Genomic DNA, 12,362 nt, shown 5'->3' with positions numbered 1-12,362 from the left:
ACCTTCTGTACAGAAAACAGGTTTGCATTTTTGTGGAGGTAAACAAAACCTTCCCAATACGACCTAAATGAAGCAGGCATGGTGACATGTGCAAGCAAGGGCAGCACAGACAAGAGTCGGCTGCCTAGTTCCCATTCCTGCATCAATAATTTTGATATCTCACCAGGAGAATGTCTCTGCCAATGCCATTTACTTCTCCAATACTGAGGTACAGCCTGTGCTGACTTGTGCACTACCCTGCTACATTGCAAGCAATACAGGGGCTAACTGCTTTCAATGTAGCCTGGGTGTTAGGATAGGCTGCACACATTCTCATGCTAACTCAGTTATCCCACAGTCCCACATTATCGTTCCAGGTATAAAACACCCATCTGCCCATAATCCCATGCCAAAACATCCCACGTTCTCTTAATAGTGCTTTATAACAAAGAAGCCTTTCAATAACAAACTCTAGCATGTTGTGAATTCAAACTGCTGGACAGGATGAAATATATTAAAATTAATGCCAGATTCCATGTGGTGGGGGAGGCAGCAGTGAGCTCTGTCAAACATTGGTCAGTGTGACTCTTGCTTATTTCAGCTGAGACTGCTGCAAAGTGCCTGGTTTGCAATGTCCTGGGGCCCAGCAATTTGCACAGGGCATAATTAAGAGGATTTTGGAAGCAAAGCCAGCAGCATTAATTGGCCCCCATAGCAATCTTTGCTGCTCTTAGAGTTGGGAAGGATGGAAGCATAGTAGGGGTTTTGGGGAGAAAAGTACTTAATTAGGCCAGTTGGTGTGGCTGGAAAATGTTTCAGGCATAACATGCTTTTCTCAAAGCTCTGAAGTCACTTGATTTTTTTTGTCCCAGGTGCATTAGTGGGTTTAGTAAATGATGCTGCCCTTCCTCACAGCCCTTGCCTTCTAAGCAGCATCTGGGCTCTGATGGGAATCATGTTCCCTCTGGACAAAGAAAGCTGGTGCTGGTGTGCTTGCTTTGGACTAACCAACTGCCCTGCAGGGTAAGGGAGTGTTCAGGGTTGTGTTCTGAGCAACATCTCTCAGCACTGCACCTGGTGATAGGTGCCTGGTAGAGCCCTTATAACCCCAAATGAGTTTAGCCTGCTCACCTCACCCACCTCCCCGCCCTGCCTACACAGCTGGGAGAGCCACCCCATGTATGGTGCTTGCCCAAACTCACGTGGGGGTGTGACATCCCTTGGATGCAGGCCTGCAGCTCCTGCCATGGAAACAGCAGACTGTGACTCTGCAGAGGGGCTGGCATTAAGGCAGGGAAAGCTGTTATTGAAATTGTTATTGTTATTGACATTGAAATGACCAGTGGGTGTTCCCTGTAGCTCAGCCATGCTTTGATCCCGCTGCTAGAAGGCAGATAGCATTTACTCATTACTTCATATCCTGTGTTCCATCCATCCACCTTCTTCCAGTGCCTGGCCCAGCACTTCTCTCCTAAGTGTTGTCAGTCAAGAAAAAAAAGAAAGTAGTCTGTGTGTGGGACACTCGTTCGGTTCCATTGGTCTTCATGGCCTGTTATACATACCTGTGGCTTCAGTATCACATAATTTGGCTTGAATTTCAAGGAATTTGGCCTCTCCTACCCCTAATGTTGCAAGAATGACAGTGCCTCCGGCAGATTCGGAATCAGATATAATTTTTTTTTCCTTCTCTCTGCCACTTGCTAGCATTGTTCAAAGTGCCTTCTCTAAATTAAACACGGGAGTTGGAGAAGGCAGAAGCCCCCTCCCATTGCATCTTGTTGACTCATTTAGTGCACAGAAGATTGCTTTGGCCTGCAGAAGTTTGAAATATCCCAATCAATAAAATCCTTGTTGCTTCTCCTGGGGGATTGTGCTACAGCCCTATCACACATGGATGGCACGTCTGCATGGGAAAACCAACCAGAATAACTCTCTCACCTCTGCCAATATAACTCCCTGGTGCTGACAGTCTATTCCAAAATAAAAGTGATTTGTCCTTTGTCACCCAGTCCTTGAATAATGAGGTAGTTCTGTGATAGTTGTGCCGGTCAGTCTCCCTAGGCAGAACTTGTCTACAGCATGGCAATGGTTTGACAAGTGCTTTGAATAAAGGCTTTCCTAGGTGCAAAAACTGACCAGCAGAATTACTCTGCCATAGTCCTGCATGCCTACCTGTTTCACAAGGGTGCTTTGCTTTGGTGGGAAGGTGGTTTAAAGTTGTAGGTTTAGAAATTTCAGAGTAAAGGTAGGAATAAGTAGGTTTAGACAATGTAGCTTGGCCACTTGCACAATATCAGTCTTGGGCTTCCCTGAATTAAAGCTTACTTGAATTAAACTTGATTTTCTATGAGGAAAAAAAAATCAATTTTGATTAAAAATAATTTCAGAGACTGAATTCAATAGGACACTAGCAATGTTATTCTGATGGCTGGTTCTTTCCCACTAAATAATGCACACTCCTTTTCATGCTTGGCATTGCCTGGTTCAATGGATCTTGTTACAGCTTTGCTGACTCTTTTACAAACAAGCAGTTACGGGCAGATGAAGTTACCTTTTAGCCTTGTTTTTGGAGAAGAGAAATAATTTAACTTCATTACAGAACATGTTTATTATGCTACAGCAGCAAAGATTCACTTCTGTATGCAGAGGAAACCTCAATATTTTCCTGCCCTGCTGCCTGGTTGTGTATTAACATGGTAGCACATATTGTGAGGAGCCAGCACAGGATTATTCCTGGCTTAGGAGTGTGCTGCTCAGTGCTGCCTGAGTGCTTACAAAATAAGCAATTATCACTAGTAGAGGTCTGAGGCTGGAAAATAAGAAGCTTTGACAGGTTCTTTATGTAGGGAAATCTGGCTGGTGGTGTCCTTGCTCCCATATCTTGTGAAGTGCCTGCACTGCTGGTGTCTGGCACACCTGATGCCCTGCCTGCTGCTGGTGTGAACACACACATACATACACTCCTGCATCTTATTTACTTCTTTCCTATGTGATCATGAAACCTTTTTAACTATGAGAGGTGCTGCTCCTCTGAGGGGAGAGCTCTCCCCTTCCCACTAAAATTAGGTGACCTACTTGAAAGCATGCAAATCAGCTGATAGCCAGCAGCCTGGCTTATAAAACAGCAATGGGCTTTGGGGTGTACGTCAAACCTGGTGGTGAGACAACACAGATTGCATTTCCTGGCCACACAAGAGACCTGGACATATTGACCAGTGTGTTATTGTAGGACTAGGCCCTCTGTAAGTCATGTAGAAGAGCAAACAATGCAGCAGAAAACATTGCCAGTTTTGTTTCTGGGTTTGGGCTTAGAAACAGGACTCATTCCACTACCTAGAATGGGACATGGGAAGAAATCCTCTCAGCAGAGAGGTCATTCCAGTGTATTTAAGAATTTATTATTCCTTACAAGCATAGGTATCTGATTTCCAGTTAATGCATCCTTGATGCTGACATTTATAAAGTATGGAGCATACAAGTTAAGATATCAATCTAGATTCATACATGTATCAATACACACACATATAAAGCATATAAGTATATTTATATCTGTAAATATGCATGTGTGTGTGAGTATGCTCAGAATATGTACAAGAGGTGGTGCCACAATGGTGTCCAAGCAGGGACCAACAACCCAGGAGGGTTCATCTGTGACAGGAGTACTACTTTATTGTGACAGGGGTATTACTTTACTGGATCTACTGGTGATTCCTCTGGTTTGCTGTGTATCTCATTAAAATTAGCTTGAGCTTGAGGTTTCAAGTTTGAACTGCAGATATTGCCTGGTAACAACAGGTCCCAGCTGTCATACCGTTATTTAGTATTTGCTGATAATCAATACAGGAAAAGAAGGCCAATGCAAAATCTAAGATTTATCAGATCAGATTAGCTGAATCAGGTCTCTGTCTGCTAGGGTAGTAAACATGAATCAGAGGAGACAATTGAGTAATCTCTTAGTATTGTCCTCAAACAACACCTGTTTTTAGCACCGGTGTTTCCCATTACAATACAGCTTCTTTCCAGACTCCCCCGGTCTGTAGGAGAAATGGCCTTGGCAGAGTTTTACTGCTGTAGCCCTCCTGCTGCTGTAGCAGGATAATAGATGTTGCTGCAGTTTCATTGTGGAAAAACATTGAATTCCAGGGGAGTCTAGTGCAGAGGAGGCTTGGTGTCACTGCGGAATTGGAACATTTTTGATCTAGGTGGATTTTTTAGCTGTGGTTCTGTGCCAGTTTTCTTGGCCCAGACAGCTGCTGCGAAGATGCTTTGGTGCCTCCCCCACATGCTGTCCTCCAGCAGCCTGGTGACACTAGCTGGAAAGTGCTTGGATCCAGCTGCACCGAGCTCAGACACCTTCCTGGACCCTAGAACATGGGGCACTCAAACAGAATCTGCTGGAGCTCAGCCCAGAAGGGGCAGTCTCCCATCTGGATCCAAACTAGCTTTGAAGCTGGATCAAAACCAGCACTGCCTAGGCTCTTCCATCTCTGGACGTCTGGTGCCAGGTCCCTGGAGCATTCATGCTGACTCAGCTCTGTAGAGAGGCAACAGGGCCTCTACAAGGGCTCTACCACATCAAAGCAGCCCTCAGCTTTGCAAATCTGAGCTATTTTTGGAAGCAGTGCAGGTGTCCCATCAGCCAATAAAATTACTCACAGCTCAGACTCTCTGCATCTGGGACATGCTGTATCCCCAGCCGGGATAGTCTCACTGTGCATAAGTGGAAGTGCATCAGAAAGAGTTAATGAAGGTTTTTTCTGGTTGTCTTGTCCCCTCCTGGCTTCCTCAGAATTTTGAAATGGTGGGTACCTGCTTTGACCATGGGCAGAGACTGGAGGTAAAGCTAGCAAGTTCCTTCCGCCCCAAATTGCAACATCATCATCTGGCAAATATCTGAGCCTCGATCCTTCCCCTTTCCTGCTCCCCTGGCGTGAAAGCCAAGCTCTGTTTGAAACAGTCACACCGAAGTCCCGACTGCACATCTGTACCAGCGGTGCTGGGGGAACGAGCTGCATTACAAGGAGCGGCTGTGGCAGAAGTGACACTAGAGGGCAGGGCTGGCACACGGTTGGAGCCTTCCCAGGCGGGATTGGGACAAGCCTGGGGCTGGACTGGGGTGCAGGTGCAGACTGCTTTCTGGGGTGCATGGGGATGCTAAGGCATTGGGCACATCTCCAGCTGCCCATGCTAGCTTCTGTCAGAACCCAAGAACGGTATGGAATCAAGCCTTAAAGGCCCAGGTGACAAATTAGAAATCACAGCATGACACAAAACAGCACTGATTATATACATTGCCCAGTTCCTGAATGTTTCCCGGGCACCCCCCACTATCCACCTCATCCCTGTGGGCTGCAGCAGCCTCTGCTTTCCACTCATGCCAGGCAGGAGCTGGCTGGGACCTGACTGCCTGCGCAGCAGAAATGACTACAAGGCAGGGTGAAAACTGGCAACCCATAGCAAAAAAACAAAAAACAAAACAAACAAAAAAAAAAAAAAACCAAAACCAAAACCAAAAAAATAACACGTGAAGAAGATGCTCCTTTGGCCCTCTGTCTCTGAAGAAGAGGGGATAACGTTGAGGGAAGGTGGACAGCATCCCAGGGTGACCCCCGTTTCGAAAGGGTGCCTAGGGATGGCTCTGCTTGCCATGGCTCGGGAGCAGCCTGGATGCGGCGATGCTGAGCTCTCTGCCTGCAGCTAGAAATGCCCCCACTGCCAAGGCCAGGTCAGGTGAGGGAGTAGTAGCCCAGCCCCCTAGGAGCAGGGCAGGCAGATAGTGGGCTGTGATTTATGAGGCAAGCCCTTGGAAGCTCTCCAAACCCAGTGCTTAAGTGCTACTGAATGGCAGCATTAATTACTATTAAAAACATACATTTATATCTCTCTCACCTGCTTTAAATCCTTTGAAATTAGATTTCCTACCCAACCCTTCCAGCCTTCGTGGCAGCTCAGGGTGTTTTACAGCCCTATAAAGCCTCACAGTACCTGCTGTCTACACGGGCTCTTATTTACGAGGCCTTTAACAGTCTTCCTGGCTGCACCATCTGAGCCCCCTAATCATTTCATTTCCATGTGCCTTGGAGGGAGTGGTCCCTTCAGCCACCCCAACAGCCATTCCTCCCCACAGGGACTGGCTGATTCACAGACCCAGGTACCTGGGGTGGGAGTGAGGCTGTGCTGGGGCATCCTGATGAACCCATTACCAGCATTTGGGCCAGCTTCCCTGGTTCTATGTAAAAAAGGGATTCAGTGAGACAAGTGCCTCATGACAATGTTGTGAATGTCCTTGTTTGTGTGTCTTTTACAGCAAAGTCATGCTAGGCCTCACCAAAAGCCACCCAGAACATTCCAGGGCTGGGCTAAAACCCCATAGATTATCCTTTCTTTTGAATGCAAGCTATGTAGAAGTATCTTAAAATAGCCAGCTTTCTCTAATGGACTGCAGCCACTTTGCAACTCATCCTATTGCAGATGCCTTGGACAGTGTGTTTAAAAATGTAGTGTGCCTTTGGACTGAAATGTGAACCCCATTCTGCTGGGGGTCCATCTGTCCCCAGGTCACGGAGAACAGGGTGGGGTGGAGTCAGGATCTGCATTCTTCTCCAGGTGTCTCCTACATAATATCCCCACTTGCCTCCCCAGCACTTCTGGGTTGTCAGGTCTGCTGGAGACCAGATGATGCTCTGGGGAACTGGCCAAATTTGTGTGCCTGTATCAGCCTGCTGGGGAGGAAGTGATAGATATCTCTGCCTCCTGACTCCCAGGTTGAGCATGCTAATTTATAGATTGTATCTGTCACTCCTGATAAACGATGTCTTACTTCCCTAATGCCACCTTCAAATTGAGTTTTTAAGGCTAGGTCAGGTGGAGAAGCCAAAGGGTGGCTCTGCTTTTTCTCTGCTTTGACTTCGTTCTCTGCAGTTGGGCTGAAGTTGGCTTTTCAGGTAAGATGTGCATCTGCTTTGCTGGCCAATTGGGCAGAGTGCCTGCCCCTTACTGGGCTCTGAAAACTGCCTGGCTGCCTCAGGTGTTTGGTTTGTTCTGATGTATTTTTAAGGAGGGCCAGCCGAGGCATCTCGCTCCTCATCCTACTCCATCCAGCTCTCTTCCCAGTCTCTTCCAGCACTGCTGAGCTGGCTGAGATGGTGGAGGTGGACCCAAGGCTTTGCTAAAGAGGGTGTCAGAGCCTGAGCTTCTTCAGGAGCACAAGGCATTAGCAGAAAGATCCCAGCACTGGCTCCTGCCCACACTTGAAGCCAACAGTGTGCCCATGCCACTCTTAAGGTAAGAGTGGCATTTTCCTTTCTCTGCACATTTCAGGTGGGACCTGTTGAGCATTAATTTCTTAAGGGGTTGTGTTTGAATGAGCACGAGCAAAGCTTTGGTGAGCATCCTTCTCCAGCAGCAGAGAGGACCGTTTTCTGGAGCACAGCCAATAGCTTAGAGCTGTACATACGTGAGCAGCTTTGTTCCTCCTCCAGGGAGCCGACTAACGAAGTTAAGAGTTGGCCAAGCAGGCCAGGATTAAGCATATCATTGCTCTAACCCTCCTGGGGTTAAAGTGGTTAAAGGCACGTGAGTAAGACCTGTTTATCTTGCCATTATTAAGCCCTGAATAATTTCTTTTTCCCCGAGAACAGAATTTTTTGAAGATACCTCTTTATGCCCTTTATGCCTGAATGTCACAGCAGTAACACAAAATAAATCAGCCCAGTGAATACATTCCACAGGTGATGAAAGAACAAACCATAATGTCTCACAGAGGCACAGTAACCTTCTCCCAGGGCTGACTCTGAACCTGGTAAACCATCATCCAAACTACACCACAGCCCTTGCTCAATTTCTAGCAGCCACAGCAGTCAAAATTTCCCTGCATAACAATTACAGCCATTTGAGATCGCAAATCCTGCATCACATTGGAAACTAAAAATGATGGAGCTGGGAACAATAAATGGAATTTGAGCTTCCAGTTAAAGAAACACAGAGGAGATGGCTGTGATTTGATTCAGATTTAATTCAATTCAAGTTTCTCCCTTTCAAGGTTTGTTTTTTTTTTCCTCCAGCTGCTGCAGACTCTCCCATCCGCTGCAATTCAAGCTGCAGAATAAACCTTGCTGTTGAATTTAGGTCAAGCTTGGCTGGGAATACACTGGGGCTTGGCTATTATTAAATGAATAAGTATAGCATAAAGACCATGCTGCAAATGCAGGAGTGGATGCTTTAAAGCCAGCACCCAGTTCTGTTGCACCTGAAGGACCTGTGAACAATTAGGGAGGACAGGAGCTGCCATGGGGCACAGGGGATCAAACTGGAACTGTGTCTTCTAAAACTAATAAGCTGAAATCCTCAACCTCCCTGTAGCTTGGGATTTTGGTACTGAGTAGGCACTACCCCAAGTCAGTAAAAAGTCCTGGTCAGAGGAACCCAGGGCAGAATGGAGGCTGACAGCTAAGTTCTCTCCAGCTGCCTGCTCCCCTGCTGTTCCAGTTGGCGGCACAGGAGAATTTTCATGACATTATATTGGTGCTTTTTAACCTCTGGCTCCTGTTGATGTGATGCTGAACATTCTGATATCCAGAATATTAATAAGAAGATTGAAAGACCCACAGGAGTCCAGCACTCATGAATGGATGGGAGGAAATGGGGCAAGGAACCCTGACCTCCCAAACTTCTTGGAGCAGCAGGAAAGCAAGTGAGGCCTCTCACAGGCAGGAGCTGCATCTGGATGTCCAGCTGTGTTTAATGCATTCTTTGCCTCCGTCTTTAACACAGATGAAGGGTCGAAGTGGGTCTCAGAACCCTGAGCTGGAGGACCATGACTGTGAGAATGATCACCTCCCAGCTGATCCTGAAATTGTGCAGGATCTGCTGCTCCAGCTGGATCCCTACCAATCTATGGGGTCTGATAGGATTCATCCAAGAAGCCTCAATGAGCTGCTGATGCCATCACAAAACCTCTCAATGTTTTTTGAGTAGTCTTGGGAATCCAGAGAGGTCTGAGCTGACTGGGAGCTGGCGAATGTTATCCTGATTTTCAAGAAGAGCAAGAAGAAGAACTCCAGAAATTACAGGCCTGTCAATCTCACATCAGGGCCTGGTAAAGTTATGGAGAAGATTATTCTGGAAGATACTGAAAGACAACTGAATGATAATGCAGTCACTGGCCACAGCCAGAGGGCTTCATCAGAGGAAAGTCCTGCTTATCAAAGCTGATTTCCTTTTATGACAAGAAAACCCACCTGGTTGATCAAGGGAAGCAAGTTGATGTAATCTTTTGGGATTTCAGTAAAGCTGAGCCCTGTGTGCAGTTTTGGGTGCCACAATATAAGAAAGACATGAAACTATTAGAAAGTGTCCAAAGGAGGGCTACAAGGAAGTTGAAGAGCCTGGAGGGGAAGCTGTATGAGGAGTGGCTGAAGTCAGTTGGTCTGTTCAGCCTGGAGATGAGGAAACTGAAGGGAGACCTCATTGCAGTCTGCAACTTCTTCATGAGGGGAAGAGGAGGGGCAGACATGATCTCTTCTCTCTGGTGACCAGTGACAGGACCCAAGGGGATGGCCTGAAGCTGTGTCTGGGGAGGTTTAGATTGGATATTAAGAAAAGGTTTTTCACCCAGAGGGTGGTTGGGCACTGGAACAGGCTCCCCAGGGAAAAGGTGTCAGCACCAAGCCTGACAGAGTTCAAGAGGTTTGGACAATACACTTGGACAAAGAGTGTGACTTGTGGGGATGATCCTGTGCAGGGCCAGGAGTTGGACTTGATGATCCTCATGGGTCCCTTCCAACTCAGCATCTTCTGTGATTCTGTGTAAATAGAAAGGTAAATGCAATTGAGGAGAAGCCTGTGTGAGGCTGAGAAGCAGGCTCAGGCTGGGCATGGGGCCAGGAAGGTGGCTCAGTGCTCCTGCTGCGGTGAAACTGAAACAATCCCTTTTATCTTTCTGTGTGTAGCAAGAATGCAGGATATGAGCAGCAAGAGGGCTGCTGACAGTGCTCCAATGCACAGCAAGTTGCAGCCTGAAAATTATTCCATGGATTAAAGCATAGGAGGGCCAGTTTATGCCTCACAGAGGAGCTGTTGGCTACTGTATCATAACCCAGGAGCTGCAGGGCTCCTTGCAGCAGCTTGTACTCTGATAACAGAAGTGCATCTTGTGGCATTGCCTCCCTGCTGCCCTGTTCTGTGTGGGTCCATATAGTAAGAACCAAAAGGCAGGCACCCCTTCCTTGCTTCCACTTATTCATCAAAGGATATAAACATGGTGTCAAGATAATTCCCAAGAGCTCACTGAACACAAGCACTCACATAACTTCTGCCCCACTCCAGCTCTGTCTGATCTCCAGGATCCCCTGCTGGGACAGGCGGACAGGCTAGAGAAAAACAAATGCCAAAGGCTGGAGGGGAATCATCTCACAGGCACAGCCCATCCCACAACATGTTCCACATTAACTGGTCCTGATGCAGGTGCCTGGGGGCTGACAGGGAGAAGAGTGAGGTCTGTTGGTGTGCATCGTGTCCCCAGCTCATCCCTTGCTCATACTTCCCAGCACACTTGGAATGGCATCACCCTGATCCCCCCAGGATCACTAACCACACTCTTTGTTACAAACCCCGTGCTGAGCTCCCCATTCCCCAGCACATGGGTTCTCATATCTCATTTTGTGCTAGTGGGGCTGCTGATGTGACTCTGATTGCCTGATAAACGAAACTCAAGTGAGTGGTTTACCCTGGTGTTATTACCTGGAGCTGCTGGTGGGGGTTAACAGTAGCTGGAGTGTGGCTGTGGTGCCTCCTGCCTTTGCAGCAGCACAGGGGACCATGCCGTGCTCTGGATCGCTCCCCTCCTGCCTCCTCCAAGCTAGGAAAATGCTCTGCCACGCAGCCCTGCTGTATCCAGCTAGCTCAGACAGTCCTTTAAGCTACACCTTTTTGGTTTTGCAGAATCTCCCTCACATACTTTAATGCACTTCTGGTTTATTACTTGTCCTTTTTAATATACCTCTACCCTGTTACACTGTGTGAAGCCAAACTCTCCTACACCACTTGCCAACAATATTGTGCTGTGGCAGACAATTAAACAAAAAAGCCTCTCAAAGAATTCTTCAGATAAGGTTACATCTCAAAATCTATTGGTAAAAGTGGAGACCAGAGCACGTGCAGGACTATTGCATCAGGAATAAAAGAGAGGAAGTATGTGATTGTAGAGCACAGTTTTGGGAAAGTGCTTGTTCTCCAGCATTCCAAGGGGCTAGTGGCAGGATTAGGAGCATTATTCTGCATCAGGATCACTTGAGTGCAGAGTTTGTTAGTCAACAAGCCAAGCAGTGGTGTTAAAATATTGCATGGAAGTCCAGAATTCTGCAGAGAAGGGGTTGGACAATCTTCTCCTGATGTGGATCCAGGCACTATAGGGTGGTTGATCTCCTCTCAGGGAAGTCAATAACCACTCAGGGAGTACTCTGATAGAAAACCAGTGGCAGTTGCAGGGCCAGGACTCTGACAGCTATTGTCCTTCCTTTTAATTGCAAGCTCTTTTCTTTGAAGAATGACCACAGATTAAATTGTATCAGCTGAAACTGAGAGCATCCCACACTGAAGAGATCCAGGAAGCAAAGGCTATCTGGGACATGTCTTTTCATCTGTCTTATTGAACAGTTCTTAAAGATTTGGAGCCCCCATAGTTTTCCACAGCCTCAAAAAATTTCTCCAGCATCAGGGCACTTCTCCTACCCACCACCCCTCTTCCCCACCCCAAAGTAAAGAAAAGTCAGTGCTCACCATTTCTGAGCAAGCAAAGGGAGACTCTGTTTTTAGGGTGGAACAACCATAATGGTGCCTGGTAAGGGGGTGTGTGAGGGTAGTGGTAAAATCAGAGAAAGGGGCCGCAGTTCAACACCAACTGATGGAGTCCATGACTCTAAAGCCAGCCCATGGACCCCCATTTCTGCTCGCAGTGCTGTGTGCCAGTCCCCGCTGCAGACCAGGCAGCAACCCCACAGAATGAAGAAAGGGAGCCCAAGACTTGTGGTCACACAATAGGGAAAGCTGAGGCAAATTTTCCTTTGAAGAGAAGAGGGGAAAGAACACAAAGCAGGCGAAGCCCCCTTCTGAAAGCATTTGCTGTGGTGCCCAGTTGAGGTAACCTACACCTCCGGCACACAGTGCAGCCAGGACCAGGGCCAAATACAATTTTGTCAGGAGCTTGTGCCCTTCCAGGAAAGTCTGACATTTCTCTAGTGAAGGGGTGCGTGCTAAGAAGAAAAAAAATCCTTTTTGTCTATCCTTGCAGAGTTCCTGTAGCACCAGAGCACACATGGCACAAAAAGAGTTCAGAATTGTGCAGGGTGGACCTGGTGCCCGACCACGCTGGCACCATGCCATGC

The sequence above is a fragment of the Anomalospiza imberbis genome, chromosome 6, assembly GCF_031753505.1.
Source record: "Anomalospiza imberbis isolate Cuckoo-Finch-1a 21T00152 chromosome 6, ASM3175350v1, whole genome shotgun sequence".
NCBI classification, from domain to species: Eukaryota; Metazoa; Chordata; class Aves; order Passeriformes; family Viduidae; genus Anomalospiza; species Anomalospiza imberbis.
This window is presented reverse-complemented; position numbering follows the sequence as displayed.